The sequence below is a fragment of the Spermophilus citellus genome (genome assembly GCF_964194105.1).
Source record: "Spermophilus citellus genome assembly, chromosome: 1".
NCBI lineage: Eukaryota > Metazoa > Chordata > Mammalia > Rodentia > Sciuridae > Spermophilus > Spermophilus citellus.
Window position 1 is genome coordinate 269,775,277 of NC_138182.1, and position 24,875 is coordinate 269,800,151.

The 24,875-nt window shown below is 42.3% G+C and overlaps 1 long non-coding RNA gene across 1 annotated transcript; it reads left to right on the forward strand.

Moving 5' to 3' along the window:
• Positions 1-11,330: 11,330 nt before the first annotated feature.
• Positions 11,331-24,645, forward strand: LOC308649858. The gene is made up of 4 exons (XR_014022176.1): positions 11,331-11,529; positions 20,217-20,350; positions 22,842-22,936; positions 23,582-24,645. It is a non-coding gene; the product is annotated as an uncharacterized lncRNA (long non-coding RNA).
• Positions 24,646-24,875: the final 230 nt, after the last annotated feature.

The window sequence follows — 24,875 nt, forward strand, 5'->3', positions numbered from 1 at the left end:
TATGAGGTGGGAGTTCAGTGTGAGACTTACAGGGTGAGTGGTGGTTAGGCAGGCAAATAGAGGTGGCAAAGGCATTCTGACTACAAGGAATAGCAAGAGCCAAGGTACAAGTGCCTGGGATCTGACGGTGAATCCCAGGGTCAATAGATGCCACCGAGGCCGAAAATACATTCTGGAAGACTAACGAAGGGGAGAAGAACTACATTTGGGTTGACGGTGTAATGGGCATTAAAGTCTGGCAAGTCTCCTACTTCTATTTTTGTCTCATTTTTCGTGTCTCTCAAGAAGATGTACATACAATGTATACATATAGTGATATGAATCTGTATAATGAAATTTTGTGATTATATATATATATATTTGTTGATTTTATATATATATGATTATAGGTTATATATAGGATCACTAATTTTATGACATACACTATATACCTTTATGCTATTGCATACTTACATATATAATCACTAAATTTGTCAAATTAACTTATTTTAGGTTTGGAATAGAGCAATGAGCAGCACCCTACTTGCAAATCAGTAATGTTACTTTTTTTATGTGTTCTTTTTAGATATACATGGCAGCAGAGTGTTTTTTGGGGTAAAATATATATATGGAGTATAACTTATTCTAATTAGGATCCTATTCTTCTGGTTGTACATGATGTGGAGTTACCCTGGTTGTGTATTCAAATATAAGAATAGGAAAGTTATGTTGATTAATGCTACTGTCTTTCCTATTCGCCCCCTCCTTACTTCACTTTGTCTTATCCAATGGACTTCTATTCTTCCCCTCCCCATCCTCCCTGTTGTGGGTTAACATCCACTTATCAAAGAGAACACTCAGCCTTTGTTTTTTGGGGATTGGCTTATTTTTCTTAGAATAATATTCTCCAGTTCCATCCATTTACTGGCAAATGCTATAATTTTATTCTTTTTTATGGCTCAGTAATAATATTTCATTGCATATATACACCACATATTCTTTATCCATTAATCTGTTGAAGGACACCTAGGTTGGTTCCATAGCTTGGCTATTGTGAATTAAGCTGTTATACATATCGATGTGACTGTGTCACTGTAGTATACTGATTTTAAGTTCTTTGGGTATATACTGAGAAGTGGGATAACTGGGTCAAATGGTGGTTCCATTCCAAGTTTTCTAAGGAATCTCCATACTGCTTGGCAGAGTAGTTGTACCAATTTGAGCCCCACCAGCAACATATGAATGTACCTTTTTCCCCACATCCTTGCCAACATTTATTGTTACTTGTATTCTTTCGGTGGTGTACACCTGTAATCCTACCACTCAGGAGGCTGAGGCAGGAAGATGGTAAGTTCAAAGCCAGCCTCAGCAACTTAGTGAGACCCTAAGCAATTTAGCAAGGCCCTGTTTAAAAATTAAAAAAAAAAATGAAAAAAAGTGCTGGGGATGTAGCTCTATTACTTTGTAATGGTTCAAGCAGTGTTTTTGCCTACATGGGCCTCACTGTTTAAACACATACATGGATTATGTTAAGTCTATGTTGCTTTTGTTCTTGCATGATTTTTACTTCCTCGGGTATTCCTTCTTTTGGAGCAGCAACTACTGTTGAGAGGTCAGAAAGCCTGGTTCTCACCTATGCTCTGTCCCAATAAGTCATGGGCCTTGGAACAGTCTGTGCCTGTTTTCTCATTTCTAAAATGTGAACTTTGGAATTAATGGTCCCTGAGAACCCTTCAAAAGTGGGACCATCTGGAGTCTGGATGATGTGACCAGGACTTAGGATTTGTAGTTGTCAGGTGTGACTGTCCCCACTGTGACAACTGACATGTGGGTTGGGACTCAGTTGATCCTCTGTTGAATGGCAATAATGACATGCAGGTAGGAGGAGTACAGCTGCCCTGCTTGCTTCATCGGGATATCAAGAAGATTAAAGAGGTCGTGCATGGAAATGTTTGTTAGTAAGCAAGTACTTTGCAATATGAGGTAAGAATGGTGCTACCCCCTACTAAAATTCTGATACCAGAGGCCATGAGGCTAAGTGACTTTCCCAAAGCCTTGCTTCTCTAGGTCCTTTGCTTCTTTGAGATGAATGGTGTTGTGTTAATACATGAATATGTATGTAACATATATAACAATGTTTATATAGTAACATTCACTCTACAAACTTATTAGCAAACCACAATGTCCAACACCATTTCCAGGAGTTTACGGTTCCTTCCTATATCAGTTGCAGTGTGGTTTAGCCAAAAAGACAAAGCAAGACTGTACTTGCTCTAGGTAGCAAAGCAGAAGAGCTTTAGTATGGTCTTTTGTGGTAAGAGCCACCAGAATAAATAAGTGAATAAATAAATAACATGTCACTTTCAGAATAAGGGTCACCTATGTACCCTTGGACCACATGAGTGGAGAGAAGTGAGACCGAGTCAGGAAATTAAATTAAAAAATAAATAATGGCAAACCTTGATCCCATCATCATTTCTCACCAGACCCAATAAGACTTTGAAAGGAGCCGTCTGCAGAATTCATTTTGAGTCTTGGAGAAACAATATGCAATTTAAATATCTGCACATAAAAATGCTGAAGTGGACTGGTGGGTCAGGAGATGTCAGACAGTGCCGGGCTCACAACCTCGCCCCCCAGACCTTTCCCTACTAAATACAATTATATGTGGTCAGCCCTGATGGTGACAATGCTATGATTGGCAGTTCCTGGAACTACCTATTTGGGGAAGCTTTTTCTTATGGAAGTGGCAAACCAAGCTTGTCAGTATTTTTCAGAATTTATTCACCTAGCAGAAGAAATTATATTATGTTTGAGTTCGACTATTAGTACAAAGACCTTCAAGTGAAAAGCTCTCTCTCTTTTTTTTTTTTTTTCAAATAAGTGAACAAGTCCCGGAGAGGTGAAGAGTCCTATCAGACCACCCCACTGACTAGGAGCCGAGTGGAAAATTGAAATGCTAGGTGCCGTTGGTCGTCAGTCAGTCCTTTCTTTCTTCCTTCCTTTGGCTCTTCCTTTCTTTCTCTCTCTCTTTCATTCCCTCCCTCCCTTCCCTCTTCCCCTACTTTATTCAGCTCTTATATTATGGAAGGCACTTTGTAAACCCTACAGGACATGGGCTAACAATAAAACTCCTCGAGAAGCCTCCAGTGGAGACAAGTGAAGGAGTAAACCATCCAGGGCAGGTAGGATGGCTTCACTCCCAGTCACCCAAATAGTCTACTGTGGAGCCTAAAAGAAAGAAGGAACCCGGCTGGTGAGGCTTCCTGGGAGAGAAGAAAGGTATTTCAGAAGAACCTAGAATGGTGGCAGAATTGTGAAGGTAAACAGGGCTGAGTGGGAACTGATAATAAGTACAGAGGTTTGAAGGCAACTGTCTTTCCAGTTCAGCCAAAGAGTGAGAGATGAGTCTGGAGGAGCAAGGTGGGACCTTCCTTTCTTCTTTGTTTGTTCTTCTTAGTTATACATGACAGTAGAGTATGTTTTCACATATGTATACAAACATGGAGTACATCTTATTCTAATTAGGACCCCCGTCTTGTGGTTGTACCTGATGTGAAGTTTCACTGGTGGTGTATTCATATATGAACATGAATTCTCATCCCCTCTCCCTTCCCTTCATTACCCTTTGTTTAACTTACTGAACTTCTATTCTCCCCACTCCCCTTTGGTGTCTTAGCTTCTGCATATCAGAAAGAACATTGGACCTTTGTTTTGGGGGATGGGCTTATTTCATTTAGCATGATAGCCTCCAGTTCCATTCATTTACCGGCAAGTGCCATAATGTCATTCTTCTTCATGCTTGAGTAATACTCTATTGTGTATATGTACCACATTTTCTTTATCCATTATTCATTGAAGGGCAACTAGTTTGGTTCCATAGCTTAGCTATTGTGAATTGAGCTAATATAAACATTGATGTGGCTGCATCACTGTATTATGCTGATTTTAAGTCCTTTGGGTATATATCGAGGAGTGGGATAGCTGAGTCAAAAGATAGTTCCATTCCAAGTTTTCTAAGGAATCTCCGTACTGCTTTGCAGAGTGGTTGCACCGATTTTCAGTCCCACCAGTAATTTATGTGTATACCTTTCACCCAACAACCTTGCCAACATTTATTGTTACTTGTGTTCTTGTGAATTGCCAATCTGACTGGAGTGAGATGCCCTCTCAGTGTAGTTTTGATTTGCACTTCTCTAATTGCTAGAGATGTTGAACGTTTTTTCCTGTATCTGTTGACCATTCATATTTCTTCTTCTGAGAAGTGCCTGTTCCGTTCCTTTGCTCCTCTATTGATTAGGAATTTTCTTAGAGCCCACTGAAGACTTCTAGGAAGGGTTGACATGATTGCAGGACTGAGTGGAAAGGATGAGGTCAACATGGGAATGAACTGGGACCTTGGCAATGGGAACCTGAAAGGAAGGGAACTACTTAGGATTGTTGTGGAGACCCAATCACTAGGCCACGGCATATTGGTTAGATATATTGGTAGATAAAGAAGAGGTGTATTTAGGCACAAAGTGATAACAAGAGAACAGCCCGACATCAAAGGAATATACTGACAAATTTGGAGTGCATTTGGAAAGTGCTGCCATAAGAAACCCCCGAGAACAAGGCAGATGCCAGGATAGTGAACCACAAGCACCGATACGGACTCAGTTTTCTTTATGAGACTCAGCATCTCTCAAAGAAAAATGGAGAATAAAGAGTCTGGGGATTTCCCAGAATCAGGAATTAGGACAGGACCATGGAAGATTCTAGAGAGCTGGGCAGGGCTCTGTTGAAATAGAGTTCAAGCTGGACAGGGATAGAAATAAAAGCTGAAGGCTGAAGAGTAAGAATGGTGAAGCCGGCAAAGGTGTGGTGGGGGAGTTTGGGTTCAGGGGGATCAGAAAGATGGCAGGTGAAGAGGTGGTGGTCTGCAGGGAGAGCCCCGGGGCTGGAAATCCTGGTGGCGGAAATGGTTGGAGGGATGAGAGGAACCAGGGTGGCACTGGGCTGTGTTGGCCTGTGCAAAAACCAGAATTGTGGGTGTCAAAGAGCTGAGGCTGAGTTTAAAAGAATGACCCACAAAAATTTCATTAGAATTTATAAAAGACACAAGTGGAATTTATGTGTGTGTGCACATGCTGGGGAAGAATTTCTGCATTATATTGTCTGAATTGATTGCTGCCTCCTTAGTTCTTTATGAATTGGACCAGTGTGCAGTTGACTTCTATTGTATAGAACCCATGTGTTTATTCATGTCTTTGAAATATGCTGGATGTGATGTCTTTTTTGTTGTTGTTGTTAATTCTGTTCCTGGGGAAACATCTTTTGTGCTGTCTTCTGCCAATTTATATATTTTTAAAATTAATCTTTGCTATGTCTCTGAGCTTAATCTAAATACCTTACACCTGGCCATAAATGTCCAATGTGACGTTTATTCCACTGGCTGAAACAGTGAAGGACAAGGTAGACAAGAAGGAGAGGCTTCAGGTGGTGGGGGTGAGGAAGAAGGCAGGGGAAAAGATTTAAGCCATGGTGGATGTCTTGCTCATGACTGCAGCATTTTAGAACCCAGGGTTGCTTGGTTTGTATTTGGTTGTTTTCTTCTTTTCTAAACCCCAAATGATCTTATGGGGTAAAGGCAGAAAGTAAAGGCAGACCTTTGTCTGGACAAGGATGTAAATTTTTAAGAGGTGAAAAAGAAAAGCAAAGACTTCTTGCTTTTCTTTGGTTCTGCGTTGCTGAAGTTGGACTCACCTGCTGCTGGACTGAAGCTATTCCAACATCCAGGGATGTTGTCTGGGTAAACAACATGAGGAATCCTGGCGCCCTCTGAGGTGGTTTCAGACCCTCTGCACCTCCTTCCCCTACTTCTGTAGTTTTCCTGGTAGCAGTGGTGGGTGAGAGTTCACGAAAGCCCAGGACGATTAATTAAGCCAATAACCATACTTATAATAGCAAGCTGGCCTCACTCTGCTCAATTTCTGAACTCGATCCCATTCTAAATCCCCTGGGATGATTTTGTTACCTACCCTTGTGAGAAACAGAAAGTTCAGTGGTCCATTTTCAGAATGTAGAATTTAGCCTTCATTGGGATGTAAGATCCAATTGTAGCCATTTTAACCAGAGCCCACTCTGCTTTTAAATTTAGCTAATCACACAGATTGTAACCTAAGCTCCTCCTGTTAGAGCCAGGGCTGTAGTTAAGGGATAAAATCAGGTGCATTTCCCCACCCAGGTGCGCTTTCTTACTGGATTTTCTTTGGTATCAGTGCTTATGCAGAAGTCATTTGTCTTGCTGAGCTACTTCCAAGCACACCTTTGATTCCTTGCACATCAATGTTTATAACACCTTCCCTGGAGGTTCCCTTATCTGATGTCACTCAAATCCAACAGAACACAATTTGAGTGGGGCAAAACTGCAGAAACTTTATTCTGTGGGTACAAAGAACAGAGAAGGGAGAACTCATACTCTAAAGACACCTACTTCTCAATGTGGGTCAAGAGGGGCTTCTCTTATGGGGGAAAAGGCCCATGGCATGAGTCGAGCCAAGCAGGGAAAAGGAGAAGCCTATGCCGATCCTCTTCTTTTGCTCTCAGGGTCTAGTTACACAGGGCCATTTTTGTGCTTGCCTCCCAGCTGCCACCTTGGATTTTTATGGTTTGGGTTGGTTTTGCAGGCCTTCTGCCCTGGTTCCTGTGGAGCAGGTGCAGCTAGAAGAGCAGTTAGGCATGGTAGAAGCCAAGGAAGAAATTCACCAGGAGCTGTTTAGGTGACAAGAGGGGAATTAGAATGACCTTAGGGTCCTACTTTCATCTCTCCAGCTTTGTCCTGGTAATGCCTGAAGGGTGAAGCTGTTGATTCTTAGCAAGTGACAGCAAAGGAGTCCCTCCAGAGGGTGGTGGAAGCATTATTGCTAGAGCTGCTGCCCCAACTACAGCTTTCATCAAGTGGGTGAATCACTGGCTGAAAGCAAAGAAGCAAATTGATGAGAGAGAGAAGTGGTTTCTAATGAAGAGTCCTTGGCAGGAGGAAACACTCAAAATCTGGGCCTGGAACTTCCTGTTTTAAACTCATATTCTGGCTTTCACAATTAAAGTCTTATCTTTGAATGCAAGTAAGGAACAACAATTTTGTTGTTCTGCAATTTTTAACAGGGTGAGGTGCATGGAGGCAGAAGCTAATAAATAGCTTCTAAAATATGCAATAGGACCAGGACTTAAACCTCATTGTTTAAATTCTTTAAAAACAATTTCCCCTTACTGAATCCAGGATTAGGTGGGGGTGGGTGGGATATTTTGTTTTCTTCTTGTGCTTCACGCTAATGAAATATCTTTCTATTTATCTTTCGTAAGACCATGTTTCATCACTTGTAAATGGGATTTACTTTGGTCAGATGAATTTGTATAAGTTAGCCAACCTTTGAAAGGTGGAGAAAAAAACTTTTTTTTTTTTTTTAAGAAAACCTGTCCTGGGCTGTACTTACACATGCACACATGCTACTTTTCTTTTACCTGGAGACCACCAAGATTGTATAGATGGTGGGGAGCTGGTCTGGTTTTTGTTTGGATTGGGTATTTTTATTTTTAATATTTGTCTTCTGAGTCAGAAGTGGTTATCTCTTAAAAGAAAAATTTGAGGGCTTGAAAGCTGGGTGTTTGTGCTTTCCCCTCTGAAATGTTAACATTTAGGTAGCCTTCCATGTGCTTCAAAGTTAGCACCCCACTAAGATGAATTAGTGACCTGCCCCCCACCTCCTCCCTCCCCCACACTGGCGTGATTACCTCCCTGTGGCAGGCTGCAGCCCCCTCTGGCCTGACATGGGCAATTCCATAGGAGACCTGTTGGTCAAGCTGGGTGGCATGAATGCCTGGCCAGGACAATGGTGGCTTTTCATGAAGATTTAGTAATGTGAAGAATGCAGCAGCCTGTCCTTGAGAGGAACCTGCTTCTGTTGATATGTTTATGTGGTTTCCGGAGGTGGCGGGAAGCAGAGGGCCTGGGAGGGGAGTGGGGAGTGATATGTGGATTGCCTGGAAATTTACAAGTCAGTTTGAACCTGATTTATGGAGATTTTATGGAAACTTTTTTTAAAAGTCACTTATCCAGTTTCCTGACACATTAAGTTAAAGATTGATGAAAACGGGCTTTTCTGTTGCAAACACTGACCTTGATTACTGCAAGACCCCACTGCTGTATCCAGTATACAGCAGTTTGAGCATCTTTTTTGTAGAACTAACTTCTCTTTCTCAGTTCTCTGCTGATTTAGAATTCCTCTTGGTGTCTATTCTGTCATTCTGGATGTTTGTGGCTTATGTGGCCTATTTCAGCAATGGTGTCAATGAACCAAGGCTAGTGCTAGTGTCTGTTACCTTCTTTATCTACCACCAGGCCCCCTTGTCAGGGGTGCTGTAAAGAGAGTGAGTGACTCTATGCACATCTATCCTCGCTGCCTGAAGTGCAATTCAAATCAGATGACTTCTTAGGGATGACTGCAGCACTGTCTCTATACCTGCGTGACTACACTTGTCTCTGCTATTCTAATACAGCACAAATGAACATGCGTGCTATTCCAGGCCACGGCGGGGACGTATTTACTGTAGGAAGCTGCAGGCACTGCCATCTCATGGCTTATAGAGCTGGGGAGAGCTGGGTTCAAATTTCAGTTCAGTCAATCACCTTCTCTGAACCTCAGTTTTCTGAGAAAAAAAATGGAGATGTTTGTATCTCATGAAAGAACTGTTCTGAGCTTTACATGTAACAAGGGCTTCTTTAAAATTGGGGATTTAAAGGAGGATTTCATTTTTGTCTTAACTCCGTTTTGTCTCTCTAACCTTTTCTCTCTTTGAATCACTTCTCCTCCTCAGTCGATCTCAAATTCTAGGAATAGTTAGCTTTCTAGGGACCCCCACCCCTGAGCGGTGGCCAGAAGTGAAAAGTGTCCTTCAAGCAGTAAGGCCCCCCTGTCCCCTGCAGGATGCTGTGTAACTAGAGCTGAGATAATGATCAAATACAATACCTTTTGACCAAGACTGCTTTCACGACCTGCACTTTTTGCCCCCTGCCCTAGTTCTTCAGATGTGTCAGTACTTCAAAGACAAGTCTTAGGTTCCTGGAACTCTGTTCTTCCCAGTGTGGCCATGTTACCGCTGTTGACCGGTGACGAGTCCTTGCTTCCCCGATGTTGAAGAATAACACCAAAGAAGCACGCCGAGGCAAGGTCAGAGTAGAAATTAGAAGTTTATTAAAGGACAGCAGAAAAGACTTCTCCCGGAGGAAGAAGGGGACCCAAGAGGTGGAATCCGTGGAAGTGTGGTTGTTTCCCCTTTTTGTAGTTTTGGTGATGGAATGTAGGTGGGAAGGGTTAGGACACAGGTGGGCCAAACGGGCAGGAAGGACTTTTGGGATGGGCTTATCACTTCTCTGGGATGGGCTATCTCCAAATCTGTTGGGGGCTGTTTCTTTGAGGTGGACTTTGGCCTGGGGCCTTTTCGGGACTTCATTAACATTCCATGAGTTGTCCTGTGTTTTCCCTGAGTCATTCTCAGCATGGCCTCCATTTTAGATTTCACTTGATATTAGACCCGATTTACCTAACTACACTGACTACCTAACTTTAAATCTGGCTTCAGCCACACTGAAATAAATGCTTTTTCTGCTTCACCTCCACGCATTTTCTTTGCTGTTTGGATCTTCTGGGGTGAGTGGCTGGACCTGGTCTTTTGGGATACCCATGTGTCCAGGCCTTTGGCCTAGGACTACAGTGACATAAGTAAAATAGCAAAGTGACTCTCCTAGCATAACTCCGGGCAAAAAAGTAGGTGCTAGGTAAATCTGAGACCAGCATGATTTGTAATACATTCAAGGCACAACTTTACTTTCACTTTCCATGGTGCTTTGACCTTTTGGGGAGGAGATGGAGCTAATGAGTTTCCCTTGGCCCAGATGGAAAATCAGGCCGGCCTATGACTTTTATGCTCACTCCCAGAAAAGTAAGAATGTGAGTCTTTCTAAGTCATATAGACCTAAATAAGAAGATAAAATACCTACACTGATAACAATAAATAGTCTACACGTGATCTAGCAGTAGATCTCCCCTCCACCTTGATGTCCCTTGTGGGTCCTGTGGCCATTCTGGCCTTGCTCTCTTGTTCCTCCACTCCCCAATGACTTGTTCTTTTTTCTTGCCAGGTTGGTGAAGATGGTGAGGATGGAGAAAGAGATAGGAGGCAGGACAGTTCCTAATCAGATTCCTGGGGCCTGGCTTTTCCTCGTGAGCATGTTTTTGGGGGATCCGTGGTGGCTCCCTGTGGGAGTCCTCTTTCCCTCAGGTCCCTGGACCCAGGTGGCGCCATTTGTGACTGGGTTTTGTGCTGCCTTCATGGGTCCACCTTGACCTCCTTCCTCTGATGCCACCTTGCTTCCTCACATCCTCCCATGGGCTCCCTTTCCCTGTGGCCCAGAGCCCACCCTCCCTGCAGGGACACATCAGGGTCTAGGAAGGAAGTCCAGGAAAGACCCTTGGGAAAGTGGAAAGATGTGTTGAAAGCAGATTTCTTCAAATCTCTCCTTACAAAATTCTCTTTTCTCCTGTCTCTGATCCCTGTTTTATGCTTCAGATTCTTAGTCATTCCTGTGTGTGTGTGTGCACGCGCATGTGAGATGGTGAGAGAATCTGTCTCATATCTGCCTTGATATCCTGATATTTATCATATTGACACCTCAGTCTAAATTGAGGCAGGAAATTCACCCCTTCCCACATAAACACTTTGGTCATCATTCATCACAAGGGAAACTTTAATTGATGGCAGTGATAGAGCAATATGGGACATTAGCAATGATTAAAACTCAGTGCCCCTAGAGGTGACAAAACACAAGTTTAGGGCAATTGAAAAGAAATTGGTCTTTGATATTTCAAAATCACATCAAAGTCACAATGATGAAAAAATAGAATTTGGTTGGATTTCCTTTAATTCATTGTCTGGTTTTGTTTTTATTTTGATTTCCATGAATGCGGAGGGAGAAGCACAGCTTAGAGGATCTGTTCAGATGTTGAGTGCTTGAGAAGGTTCAGGAACATTTCTGGGGGAGGTTCTACTCGGACAGGGGCTTGGTTCGGGTCAACCACACCTGCTCTGCACATCAGTGCTCTGATGGCATTCCTCCCTTGTCTCCAGGCCACTTACCCTACTGGCAACCCCAGGCCCCCGTGGGACAATTTGGCTTCAAGTCATCATCCAGCAGCATGACCTTAAGCACATTACCGAACCTCTCTAAGCCTGTTTCCTCATCTCTAAAATGGGAAGAGTATCAAGTGTACCAACCACATGGTTTGTGTGAGGAAGCAGTGAGGCAGGGACCGTCAAGCTGTCCCCTCAGTGCGTGGCTCATAGGAGACACTAGAACCTTAGCTGACATTCCAGAGGGGGTTGAGAAGGCATTGAGTTCTCTGGCCCTCACCACAGGGGATTCTAACCCAGAATGTTTCATCTGTGTGAACCAGTTTGGAAGTTCTGTGTTCACCTCTTCCTCTGCTCTGGAATTTTCTTTGTTTTCCCACAGTGAGTATCTGCTCTGGTTTAGGTAAGGGAGGCAGCTGGAGTAAGAATATTTAGGGTCAAACTTGGGTTCCACCATGGACTAATGGTGTGTACCTGGGGAAGTCAATGGCCTCCCTGGCCTGTTTTCCTTGTCTCTCAACTGGGGGATATTAAGGGTACTGTGGCCTCACGGGTGCTGGGAAGATCCACTGGGTTTATATGTACAAAGAGCATAAAGCAGGCTGGGCATGCTGAAGTCCCCAGATGTGTTAGCCACTGTCAGGTCTCCTTATTTGGGGAGCATTTATACCCTGAGAATGTCTTACAAACTATTAACAAAAATTTGAACTCTTTTAAAAATGATCTTCACTAACTACTTAATTCTTAAGTACAAACCAGAACTATGAGCAATCCAAAACTTCAGAATTGTAATAATTGTTATATTTTAAATAATTGCACGTCAAATACTAACAATTATGAAGCAATTTAAAAATCTAAAACAAGATAGAAATTCCTGCTCCAGGTAGCTCTCCGGTTCTTAGCTTGCTTTCCCCTCATTTAAACTCTTTCACCACTTCAGCGTAAGTCTTCTTTCTCTGTCTTTAAATGGTAGCACCTTTAGGGTCATCTTTAAACCCTTTTAATGTTACCTTTTAAGTTTAATCTTTATTAGTCCCAATTTAAAACATAATTAATTCTTTTTTTTAATTTGAAGGTAAAGGAAAGTTTTTTTTTTTCTTAATTGTTTTGGTTATACTTTCCTACAAAAGAATCATAGAGGTTACGGAAGAGATTTTCACTTTAGAGTAGAACTAAACAGGGCTTAAACAATGCAAATGATTTGCTTTGTTAGGTCTTTTTGCTGCCCAAATCCATAAAATTCTAACAGGCTGTAGAACTAAGTCAAAGTCGATTTATAATTAAGTTTGGTGTCTGTACTTGAAATCCACAGCCTCAACTTAAGATGCTGTTATAATTAAGAATAGTGAGCATGTTGATTTTTTTAAAACATCTTTTTTCATATTCCCTTAATTATTTCTTTAAGACAAATAATTACAAGTAGAATTACCAGATCAAAAGTTATGTCTTCTATGTTTATTGCATATTACCAAATTGCATTCACAAAAATCAGAACTTCCAAACTGGTTCACACAGATGAATCATTCTGGGGGAAGTTGTGAAAAACAGTTTAGAATCCCCTGCGGTGAAGGCCAGAGAACTCACTGCCTTCTCAACCCACTCTGGAATGTCTGCTAAGGTTCTAGTGTCTCCTATGAGCCATGCACTGTCATGCCCTCACTAAGAGCGTGGAAGACACTTCTACACTCTCTAATAACACTTGCTAATATCATTTGCCAGCTTTTATAAGTTAAAATGGCATCATGTTGTCCATGCATGAGGTTGAACATTTAAATCTATTCCTTTTCCAGTTTTCTTACCTTCTGACTTCTGTCCTCATATCCTTTGACCTTTGATAATTTTTTTTTGTTTTCCTTTTTTAAACAGTTTTAAAACTCTTTGTATATTTAAGAATTAAATAATCTCAAACATCACAAATATTATTCTTATTTTCTTTTCTATCTTTTAATATAGTCAATATCTGTTGATACATTGTTTTCTGGATATTTAGAAAGTTAGACACATTTGTAACTTAAAATTTTCCTAGCCAGGCATGTTGGTGCATGCCTGTAATCTCAGCAGCATGGGAGGTTGAGGCAGGAGGATTGTGAGTTCAAAGCCAGCCTCAGCAATTTAGCAAGGCACTAAGCAACTCAGTGAGACTCTGTACAAAAAATAAAGTACAAAATAGAGCAGGAAATGTGGCTCAGTGGCTAAATGCCCCTGGTATATATATTTAAAAAACAAGACTTTTTAAATGATTTTTTTTCTTTTATGATAGACCTTATTACTATCCTTCAATTTGCTTAAGTATTGTTTTTAAAATATCAAACTCTTTGCTTTTGTTTGCTTTGTTTTTTATTTATTTACTTTGATCTTTCAAGTTGCTGAACACTTATCTCAGTAACATGTATGAATCATACATGTGGTACATAGTGAAAGGGTAAAGTTTCTAAGCTGCAAAGCCTGAGTTAAAATGTAAAAGACCAGGCATTGTAAAGTTTCTAAGCTGCAAGGCCTGAGTTAAAAAGTGAAGGACCAGGTATTGTTAAGTTCCTCTGCTACACCCAGAACCTGAAATTCCTGAGGCAGTTAAGACAACACCCTACTGGCCATTTAGCCTAGGGCCCTGTGCAGCTTGTCACGTAGGCATACAGGGCCCGAACCAATCAGTTTGAATGTGTACCCGCTTAGGAGTGACCAATCACCCCTGCCCGACCTGTTCCCGCCAATGAATGTGCTAATCATGTACGAGAGTTGTTGTTCAGTTTTCCCGTGCCTCATGCTGATTTGTTCTGATGTATGCAAAGCCCCCGCCCTCCCCAAAAAGTGTACTTAAGCACTGCTCGACCCCTCCCCGGGGCTCTGGGCTGCTCTCCCTTCTTGAGTGAGCACGGAGCCCCAGCGTGCTGAAATGGATCCCCAATAAATCCCCTTCTGCAATTGCATGAGTCAGTCTCTTGGTGGTCTCTTCCTCCGACGCTTCGCCGGACCCTTACAATAGTAGGAGCTAAAAAATGTTTGGAATTAATACATAATTCAGTTACCATTCTTTTTGAGGAATTATTTTATTAGAGATAAATCTAGCATTTAGTTATATTTGACAAATGAAGAATAAACTAAAATATTCCTGTATATGCAAAAGATCACTAACCTTAAGGAAATTGTCATGTATGCAGAAGAAACTAGAAGTAGATAAGTGGATTTCATGGAGTCTTTTGTTTATGTGACCAGAGCCACCAGCCATGCAATGCTCTACCCCCTGTAACCAATGCTATGAAAAATGGGACTCTGTTGACCGGGATGGCAGATCCTGTTGTCTGTCTGTCCAATGACTATTCCCCACATTTCCCTTATTAATAAAAACTCTGAGTTTATTTAGGGCTGGATCAGCAACATGCTCAGGAAAGGTGGTCCCAGGACAAAATTCGTGAATCATCTAATCATATAATGGAATTCTTCATTAATCTTTTGTAGCAATTGGTTTAGTAGTGGGCGTGGAACTCCATTCTGACTAATGGGGAGGGAAAGCCTACCGGTGGCCACGAGGGAATATTTAGTGTGTGTGTGTGTGTGTGTGTGTGTGTGTGTCCTTCTCATCCTGCTTTTGGATATTGTCACATGAGAATGGAATACCTGGACCTTTGAGCAACCATCACTGTGACGCAAGGGAGCTCTGTGTCCAGACTAGAGAGTTGAGTTTCTGAAATAGTCCACCATCCAGGCTTATTATGTGAGAAAATTACACTCTATTTTAAAAGTCATTTTTAGTGGTTGTGGTTTTTATTTTTTAGTTATGTTTTCCAATTCTGTTCTCAGCCTTTTGAGTCTTTGGTTTCCATGAAGTAGTGAGCTAGAAGGTTGCCATGGTGAAAACCCCACAATTCCTGTTAATTTCTAGTTACCCTTTGGAAGTCTTTCTCATCTTTATTCTAAGAGAGAAAGTCCTTAAAATCCTGAAATATAGAGAATGATAAAGCCTGTAGAGTACATTTCACACACTAGATCTCTCGTAATCTTTGAAAACAGCTCTGAGAAGCAGGTATACCCATTTTGCAGATGAGAAAGTCAAGGCTCAGAGAGGCTAATGACAAGTCCAGGGTCATCCTGATCGATATGTTGAGCCAATACTTTAACTCCACTTCTGATTCCCTTCCTCCTGGCCCTGTGCCTCCCAGCTGCAGACACCATTATCTCTGGTTGGTTTATAGCAGCAGACAAACCTCTAATGTGATTAATTTCTCCCTGCTGTCCAGAAGATCACTGATCACTCCAAGAACAACTCCACAAACAGCCAGAGAGTTGAAAAGGAATGTTACCACCCACTAGTGGATTCTTTTTTTTTTTTTTAATGAACTTACAGGGTCAGGCTCTGATGTTTATATGAAAGGAGATAAAGCACACCTGTTCTTTTGGGAATATACTTTAAGGAAAGGAGAATATATGACTTATTTTGGATAGGATATTTATAACCTACTAATCTATAAACTAAATGATGGATTACTGAAAGTCAGGGGCCTGCAGGTCCTGGCAGAATGCAGTTTACACCGCGTTCATGCAGTCCCAGCCCTGAGTGGAAGAGGAGAGAGAGGCTATGACAGGTGGGGACGGGCTCTGGGCTCACGGTGACCTGTTGCTGATGAGTAACTGCTGCAGAGGCTTGAGGACATCCGCCTGCCCTCTATCACCAGCAGGAAGGTTCACCTCATCTAGGAAATCACCTTTATGGTTTATACCCTCAACATCTAGCTCAGAATCTGGCTCATAACAGGCGCCTAGTAAGTATTTTCTGCATCCTGTTGTTGATTAATGAAATTGAACTCTGAAAAGGTGAAGTTACTTGTTCAGACTAAAGTAACCAATAAATGACAGAGCCCAGACTTCTGGTCTCCTCTCATCTAAAGAACTTAACTTCAGTAAAACTGAAAGTATGGACTCTGTTGGGTGGTCAAAAATATCGCTATACATGGGAAAATCATTTAAAATTCAGCCTCGGAATATCTGGCTTCCAATATAAATAAATCATTCATTTAAAAGAGAGGCTACATTCTTCTTGAATATGGGCAGAAAGATTGCAGTAGCTCTGGGAGCATTTAGTCATGAAAATACACCTGTCCCCTGGGGCCACCTAGAGGGCCCAAGGTAGTCTCTGGTCCACCTGAGCAATCTTTTTTCTATGTCTGGCATGGCCTTGGCTACCCTTAGAAAGATGCCTGTGGGTGATAGACATAGCTTTCTTACCAGTACTTCAGTCGCTAAACATGTGTCAAAGGCTTAAATGTGGCACAGTAGGCCATCTTAAAGGAGAAGCAAAGGAACTTACTGGAAGCAGATTCTGAAGAGATTGTGTCAAAAGGGAAGGGAGGGGTTCTGACACTTTGACTTGGTAATGAAGGAGAGGTAGAAAAAAAGGAAAAACTATTATCTCCTTAACAGCAAAGACTGAATAATGATCATTGTAGCACAGCAGGCAAATATTTGTTAAGTAAATGAAAATTGCAGTCATATATATATATATATATATATATATATATATATATATATATATGCTCCTATATATTCATATATCGGATATGCATGTATAAATCATCAATTGATAGAGCATAGTTGATCTTTCCTACTCTTTACTATCTGAGTCGCTCTCCCATTGTACTGGTTTTCATAGTAAACCAGGGCCCCCCCAATATGGATCCTGATGCAACTGGCCCTTGGTCCCCTTATTTGGCACTAATAAAGAAGATAGAATACATAAATGTCACAGATGTTTTCTTAGGACTACTGGTGAAAAAGTTTCTTAACTCTTCTATAGATACCACTTGGAGAGATTCTTTCTGGTGGAAAGAGCGATGGCTTTGTAGAAATTCAGGAGGTGAGATTTGTATCATGTGTAGTTCAATTCAATGACTGGTATACCCTGAGCTGTGCAATCTGGTGGTCCTGTCATATGAGTGAACATGAGTGAGGAAGTATGTCTTCCCTAGAAACTTCTGGCAGCTATTGTACAGTCATCAGGGAAGCCAACTTTAGATCTCAGTATAACATGTGGACAACATGTGGACAACAGGGAGGAAATACAGGCTGGAACTGGACCTATGGTGACATTGTTGAGCAAGTGGAGCAAACCTTGCTGAACCATCCTACTTCATTGCTAGGTGGTACTGCATTTCTTCCATTGTCAAAATCTGTTTCATTCTAATTTTATATTTATTGCAACTGTCTTCTCTGTTAGTGCCATTCTGAATGGATACACACAGAGCAATGGATATCTCAGATCTGTAGCATTAGTGTCATCAGTGTAGACACCCAGGTCAGACCACTTGGATCTCGGGGACTATTTTGTCCTGAGTGTCCAATTTCACACCCTATTTATAGTCCCCAGATAATTACCAAGTGTCTATTTCAGCTTGGAATAGACATGAGAGCATCTGTACACATTTACCAATTCTCTTCAATAAACTTTTGCAAAATTTCCTTCATACAGCAGCATTTTGTTAAGTAGAAGTTCATAACATATAAATTAAAAAGAAAAAAAACCCTAAAAGAACCTGTCTTTCAGAAACATGTCATTCCCTGACAATCAGGGGTTGTCAGGAAGGTAGGAGAAAAGAGGCCACCCCAGCCTCTTGTAACATAAGGCCCATTGTTCACTGTTGAAAGTGAAGGTCAAATACCTCAGCCAGGAGGGAGAAAGTAATTCCAAGCTGGGGCATCAGTAAAGGGGTCAAGAATAAGTTTGTCCATGAGCTGGACTTAAAGAATTCACAGAATTTCCACAGCCAGAAATGGGGATAAGGGCATCCCAGGCAACTAAGAGTAAGCACAGGTCAGGAGGCAGGAAATTACAGATGTATGAACTGGAGCAGCCCATGCCGGGGTGTGGGAGTGGAGTAGTAGAGGATTAGGCCAGAAGGTGGGAAGGAGCCGGAGTGTGGCTGGAAGAGCTTTCCAAGGAGTTGTATTTTTCCTAGTAATAGAATATTTTTAACACAAACACAAGTAGTAAACATAGATGGTTCTTATTTTGTTGCCAGGATCCAGACTAAGAAGTTCCTATGGGGCTGGGGATGTGGCTCAAGCGGTAGCACGCTCGCCTGGCATGCGTGTGGCCCGGGTTCAATTCTCAGCACCACATACCAACAAAGATGTTGTGTCCGCCGAGAACTAAAAAATAAATATTAAAAAAATTCTCTCTCACTCTCTCTCTCTCTCTGTCTCTCACTCTCTCTTAAAAAAAAAAAAAGAAGTTCCTATGCATTAGCTACTTTAAATCTTTACAAGCACTTGATGAAATTAAGTACCATAATAATCACTCCCATCGACAGGGGAGAAAACCAAAGCACAGAGAGGCTGTCTAACATGTCCAAGGTTGACTAACACCGCTAGAAAGTGGTGGAGGTGGGCGTCAAACCCTGGGCAGACTGGTTCCAAGAGATGAGCACACCAAGGTGCTCCAAATAGTTACCATGTGGTTGGTGGTGACTGACATGACTGGAGATGGCAGGTGGCTGTCTCATAGCTCAGGTGAGAAACAAGGGTCTGGTGAAGTCAGAGGCAAAAAGAATAAAGGAGATGGAGCTGAGAGAGACACCAAGGAAGGAGATGCCACCACGCAGGGTGATAGACCAGGACACTGGCCTGTGTGGTTTACTCTTGAGTTTTTAAGAATTGAGCTTCTGAATGCATTTTGATGGCAGACACACTCTGTTTCTCCAGGATCACACCCAGACTTCCACCATTTCTCTCTCAAGCCTGACTTTCAACAGCCAATACATGTATGAACCCCGTTCCATAGGATTTGGTGTTAGAGATAAATAAAATGAGTCAGCCATGTCTAGCTTAGGTGATGGGACAGTACGGCACAGGAAGAGGCCAGGAGGGACCAGAAAGATTTGTAGATGGCCAGTAAGATCATGGAAGTATGGCCTGAAGCTTGGGATGAAATGACAAGGAATGGTTGTAGTCATTGGGGTAGAGAAAGTAGTTAAAGTCACCCGAGGGCTGGATCTGCATGCTTGAAATGGCTGAGTCTTGAGCATAGACCGGAAAGTCTTTTCTTGAATGATCTATGTCATTCAGTTGAAGACAATCAGACTCAGCAGGCTTTAATCCTACAGATTTAGTCCTTCCCAATCTAGAGCAGTAGTTCAGACTCTGCCTGCACTTTGAAATCACCTAGGGAGGCTCCCCCTCTCCCTGCACAAGAATTAAATTAGAATCACCTGGGCCTAGGTATAATTTTAAAGCTCCCAGGGTCCCAACAGGCAAGCTGACAGGTTAAACAACACCTGGAAAGTTTATCAGTGGGTCAGAAGCTTTGTGTGTGGTACAGAAAACCGAGTGGTGGTGCAGCTGTGCAGCCATTGTCTTGCCTGGGGCAAAAGGAGCCCGACTTCTGGCAAAGCCAATCTCTGGGGCTGAATGATGTCTGAGATGGACAACGGGAAGGAGGATGGCTCAGATCCTAAATGTTGCACGGGGCCCAGTTCAATCCTTTCTTCTAAATCCAGGATGGGCCCCAGGACTGAAGTGGGACGGAGCTGCAGACTCCAGGCAAGGGGTCTGCTGTAAGAGGAGACGGGATGGAGATGCCAAGAAACTGCTGGAACATTCATGGTTTTTAATGAGTACATGGTGAACTTCACTCATCTTCCATATAGAAAAGTTAAACCAGCATCAAAGTAAAGGCAAATAAAGAGACAAGTAAATAAGAATGTTCCTGGTGATGTTAATGTGAAGCCAGGTGATACTTCAGAAGTTGACAAAAATGATATAAAGAAAATAAAAATACTCCAAGCCTTGCTATGTGGATGGTGGTTGTGTTGTACTATTGTTTTGATCTCTCCATGGTTAACCTCCTGCACTTTATAATTTTATGTAATTGTACTTTTCATTTGACATCATGTAGCCTAAGTACTTTCCCAGTCTTTGGATACTTAATTTCAAATGACTTCATAATTTTCAATTTATATGGCTGCCACATAGCTTACTCAATCACTTCCAAATCTTTGAGCACTTAAACCTTTTTTAAAAAAAAATATTATAAGTGGTCTTGATATTATTTGTGCCTAAATTTCATATTAATTCCTTAGGTTCGATTCCTAAGATGGAAACAGCTGGTCAAGGAGTATGAAGGTTTTAAAGATATTGTTATTGTTTGGACCTCAAATGTCCCCCAAAGGCTTATGTGTGGAAGACCTGGTCACCAATGCAGCCATGTCCAGAGGTAGGGTTCTTGGGAAGTGAGTGGATCATGAGGACTATAACCTCATCCATCTCCTTCATCCATGGGTTCATAGCTGATGCCTCTTGGCAGGTGCTGGAAACATTGGGAGGTGGGGCCTACTTGGGAGAAGTAGGTAAGTAGGGAAGTGTCTTTGAAGGGTGTATCTTGTTCTCAGTCCCTTGCTCCATCTCTCTCCTTCCCTCTCTGGCTTCCTGGCTGCCATCAGGTGAGCAGCCTTCCTCTGCCTCACCTTTCCGCCATGATGTTCTGTCTCACTTCTGGCCCAGGGTGGTGGAACCAATTGACTACAGACTAAAACCACTGAAACCATGAGCCAAAATAAATCTTTCCTCCTCTAAGTTGATTTTCTTAGGTATTTTGTCACGGCGATGAAAAGCTAACAAGGAAATTTTTGCAACTCCGACTAGTTATGTAAAAATGGGGATTATTGGGAGGGGTGAGGATGCTAAATCTCTGTAAGTAGAAGAACATGGTACATAACCAAACATTAGGGAGGGGGAGTCCAGGCAGCCCTTCAGGCTGTCTCCCCACTGCCAGGAAGGTCACAGTCTGGACCAGTCCCCACATGAGGTTCACACGCAGGGCCATCAGAGAGGCACTGCGAGCAGAGAAACCACCTCAACCTGGGTGCACACAATCATGCCTGGAAAGGGAACCCCTAGACCACAAGAGTGTGGATATTTTAACAGTTCTTGCTAAAAATATCCAAATTTCTTGCCAGAATGTACCAATTTAGACTCCCACTGGTTTGTGTATTATATCCTTATACCTGGCATTGTTTATTTTATATACATACATAAATTATAAAATTAAAAATGCATCTAATTAAATATATATTTAATTCCTCCAAAATTTGATAGGTGAAAAACTCTATCTTACTTTGTCATTTTTAATTTCCTTTTTTTTTTTTTAATACTAGGATATCTGAACATAGTATTGACTAGATAGTTGTATTTGCCCTTCTGTGAACTGAATTTTCATTTAGATCACTCGTGGAGGCTGGCTATGTTATTATTATTTTTTAAAAATATTTATTTTTGAGTTATAGGTGGACACAATATCTTTATTTTATTTTTACATGGGGCTGAGGATCGAACCTAGCACTCCACGCATGCCAGACAAGCATGCTACCTCTGAGCCACAACCCCAGCCCGTCTTTCTTCACACTCTTAAAATTTCCTTTGGTGTGCAGAAGCTTTTTAATTTGATGGCATCCCATTTATTTATTCTTAATTTTGTATCTTGAGCTTTAACGGTCTTGTTGAGGAAGTTTGTGCCTGCATCAATATGATGGAGTGTTGACCCTAGGTTTTCTTCTAACAATTGCAAGGTTTATTGTCCAAAGTCCTATGTTTTTTATCCTTTCTAATTTATCTTTTGTGCAGGGTAGCTATGTTATTATTAATTGTGAATTATTCCAAAGCACTCTTCTCTATTCCCTCATACCAGAACTCCTTACCAGGTTCTGAAATAGCCATATCGTTTGGCAAAAGCATTTGTTTCCTTGAATAATCCAAAAAAGTTTCAGTTTCTACTCTGTGTTTGCCCCATCAGTGGGCCAAAGATTCGAATCTTGTTCCAAATGAATGTTTTTGAAAACTCCAAAGCTCCATATAAAAACCTTAAAGTTTCCCCACTATTAAATGTGATTTAAAGAACTTGGATTTGCAATGTCTTAAAGATCCCTTTGACTTGTTGTGGGAGTTAGGACCTGACTTTCCCTAGCTGCTGGCTGTTTAGTACTTGGAAAAGAAAAACACCTCCTTCATGTAGGCAAAGGAATAAACCTATCAAAGACTAGCCGTCCGAGTGCACGGTCGGGGCTGTTTATGGTCAGGTCAAGGAAGATGGTCAGGTCAAGGAAGATATCACCATTATGGGTTTTTTAATGATCACTAAATAACTCTTGCTTTGCCAAGTGGGGTCCTCAGTTTCATGTGTTTAAAGAACAATCATTAGAAGCCAAGCAACTTTTGGCTCCTTAAACTTGAGATCATCACCTTAATCAGGATAAAATCTTTTTTTTTTTTTTTTTTAAAGGACATCATTAATGATTATTTCATTATATCAGCAAAAGCAAAGGGAGGCATTAAGGATCAAAGGAAAACAAGACCAAGAGATCCTCCCTGCAGACCCCCTTCGTCTGCTTTTTCCTCCACACTTACTGTCAAGTCACATGGCCAGATGTTTCTAATCCCTAGTGCTTATCGCAAATGTCCTTTCTGCAACGGGTTTTTTTTTTTTTTTTTTTTTTTTAAGAGAGAGTGAGAGAGGGGGAGAGAGAGAGAGAGAGAGAGAGAGAGAGAGAGAGAGAGAGAGAGAGAGAGAGAATTTTTAATATTTATTTTTTTAGTTCTCGGCGGACACAACATCTTTGTTTGTATGTGGTGCTGAGGATCGAACCCGGGCTGCACGCATGCCAGGCGAGCGCGCTACCGCTTGAGCCACATCCCCAGCCCCCCTGCAACAGGTTTGATAAGCCCCGAAGAGGACTCAAGTGCATGGAGTCTGAAGTCTCAAAACTTCCCTGGTGATTTAGTCCGTTCTTAGAGTCCTGATGAGCTGGTAAGAGGAATGGCCTTGTTGGGAGCATCAGAGACCCAGGCTCCTGTCTGTCAGGTCCCAAGGGTGGATATTCCAGCTTTTCAGACTGGAGCAGGGAAGAGGAGCAGAAGGAGAGAAAGAGCTACACTTGGGACTTGTCTTCATTAGCCTGGCCCACCTGGACTGTCCTAAAGATCTGATGTGGGGTGGGTCAATTCCATGGACGTTTTAATTTGAATTATTAATAAATTTGAATACATATATTTCTTATATTACATAAAATTTAAAAAATAAATAAATAAAGCCTTTAAGGAAAGCTTCAGTGGCTCAAGGACATCATTGAGTATGCATGTTCCTCTGTTTTTGCTCTTTGCTACCCTATTTATGAGCTACATTTTTCTCATGGCCACAGATGGCTGCAGGGCCCCCCAAATCATGTTCTCCACATGCCAGCTTCCCAAATGGAAAAAAGAAAGAGCGAGCAAAAGGCTTTCCTTCTATGCCTGGCAACTGTCTATTGGGGGCAGGGGCGGGGGGTGGTGGTGGGAATCTTTCCCAGAAATCCCCAACTGACTTCCTCTTAAATCTTATTCCAGAACTAGATCACCTGTCACTGGCCTCACAGGCAAAGTTGAATAATCCTGCCTTCGTCTCACTTATCTTCAGGACCGAGTACATTGCTACCAGGACAAAACTGAGGCTCAGCCAGCAAGCATGCTGAAGGACTGGCTGCGAAGAGGCAACCTCCTGGGACAGTCCTGGCACTTATTGTCACACCTTCCACTGGTAAATTGCTTTTCAAAGTAACCTCAATGTGGAGTGATTTCATGTCATACACTCAAGAGCAAACTAGGAGAGAAAACACCCAAGAAAGCCATGTGTGTGGCCTTGTGGGGGTAAAGCTAAGAAAAGGGAAGGACTTGTGGATTAACTCAAAGTAGATACACAGATTTTCACTAAGTGTCTGTTTTGTGCCTGGCAGAGTGCTGAGCCACTGTCAGCCCTATGAAGGTGGGATGTGGGCGAATCTGCAAGTAGGCAGGGAATAGACCATCCTGCCATCAGTGAGAGAGCCGAAAGAATGAGAGCATTACCCGGGGCCAAGATGTGAGGTGGAGAAAATAATAACCAGGGGAGGTGGCAGAGGGCAGATATTATTGCAAATTGAGTTCTGGCGAGGGCTTTGAGGAAAGCTGAATTTGGGGTCTTGAAGGGTTAGAGGAGCAGAGAGGAGAGAAGTGAAGTGGGAGAACACTGCAGGCCTGGGGGCAGGGCACGTGCAAAGGGTGGACCAAGAACAACTGTGGTGGAGGCTGAGAGACCTGAGTGGGCTGCAGACGTGGAGAGCCCTGCTTGAAGTTGTGGACATCACCATTCAGAGGTGAGCCTCGGCTGGGCCCGGTGGCACACGCCTGTGATCCCAGTGGCTCAGAAGGCTGAGGCAGGAGGATCCCGAGTTCAAAGCCAGATTCAGCAACTCAGGGAGACCTGTCTCTAAATAAAATATGAAAAAGGGCTCGGGATGGGGTTAAGCACCCCTGGATTCAATCCCTGGTACCCCTGCCAAAAAAGAAGTGAACCTCAGAGCAAAATGGTGTCTGACAAATGAATTTTGCTTTGTGAAATTTCCTGGGGGAACAATGTTGTCGTTTGGGGCAGTCTCTGATGTCCTCGGGTAGGTGCCTTGCTTTTACTGGTAGAAAACAGTTCTGGGGACTGGGGATGTGGCTCAAGCGATAGCGCGCTTGCCTGGCCTGTGCAGGGCGCTGGGTTCAATCCTCAGCACCACATACAAATAAAATAAAGATGTTGTGTCCACCGAAAACTGAAAAATAAATATTAAAAACATTCTCTCTCTCTCTCTCCTCTCTCTCTCTATTAAAAAAAGAAAGAAATAAAAGAAAAAGAAAAAGAAAACAGTTCTGATGGGGGTGGGGCTGGGCTGCCTCCTGCCCAGGAC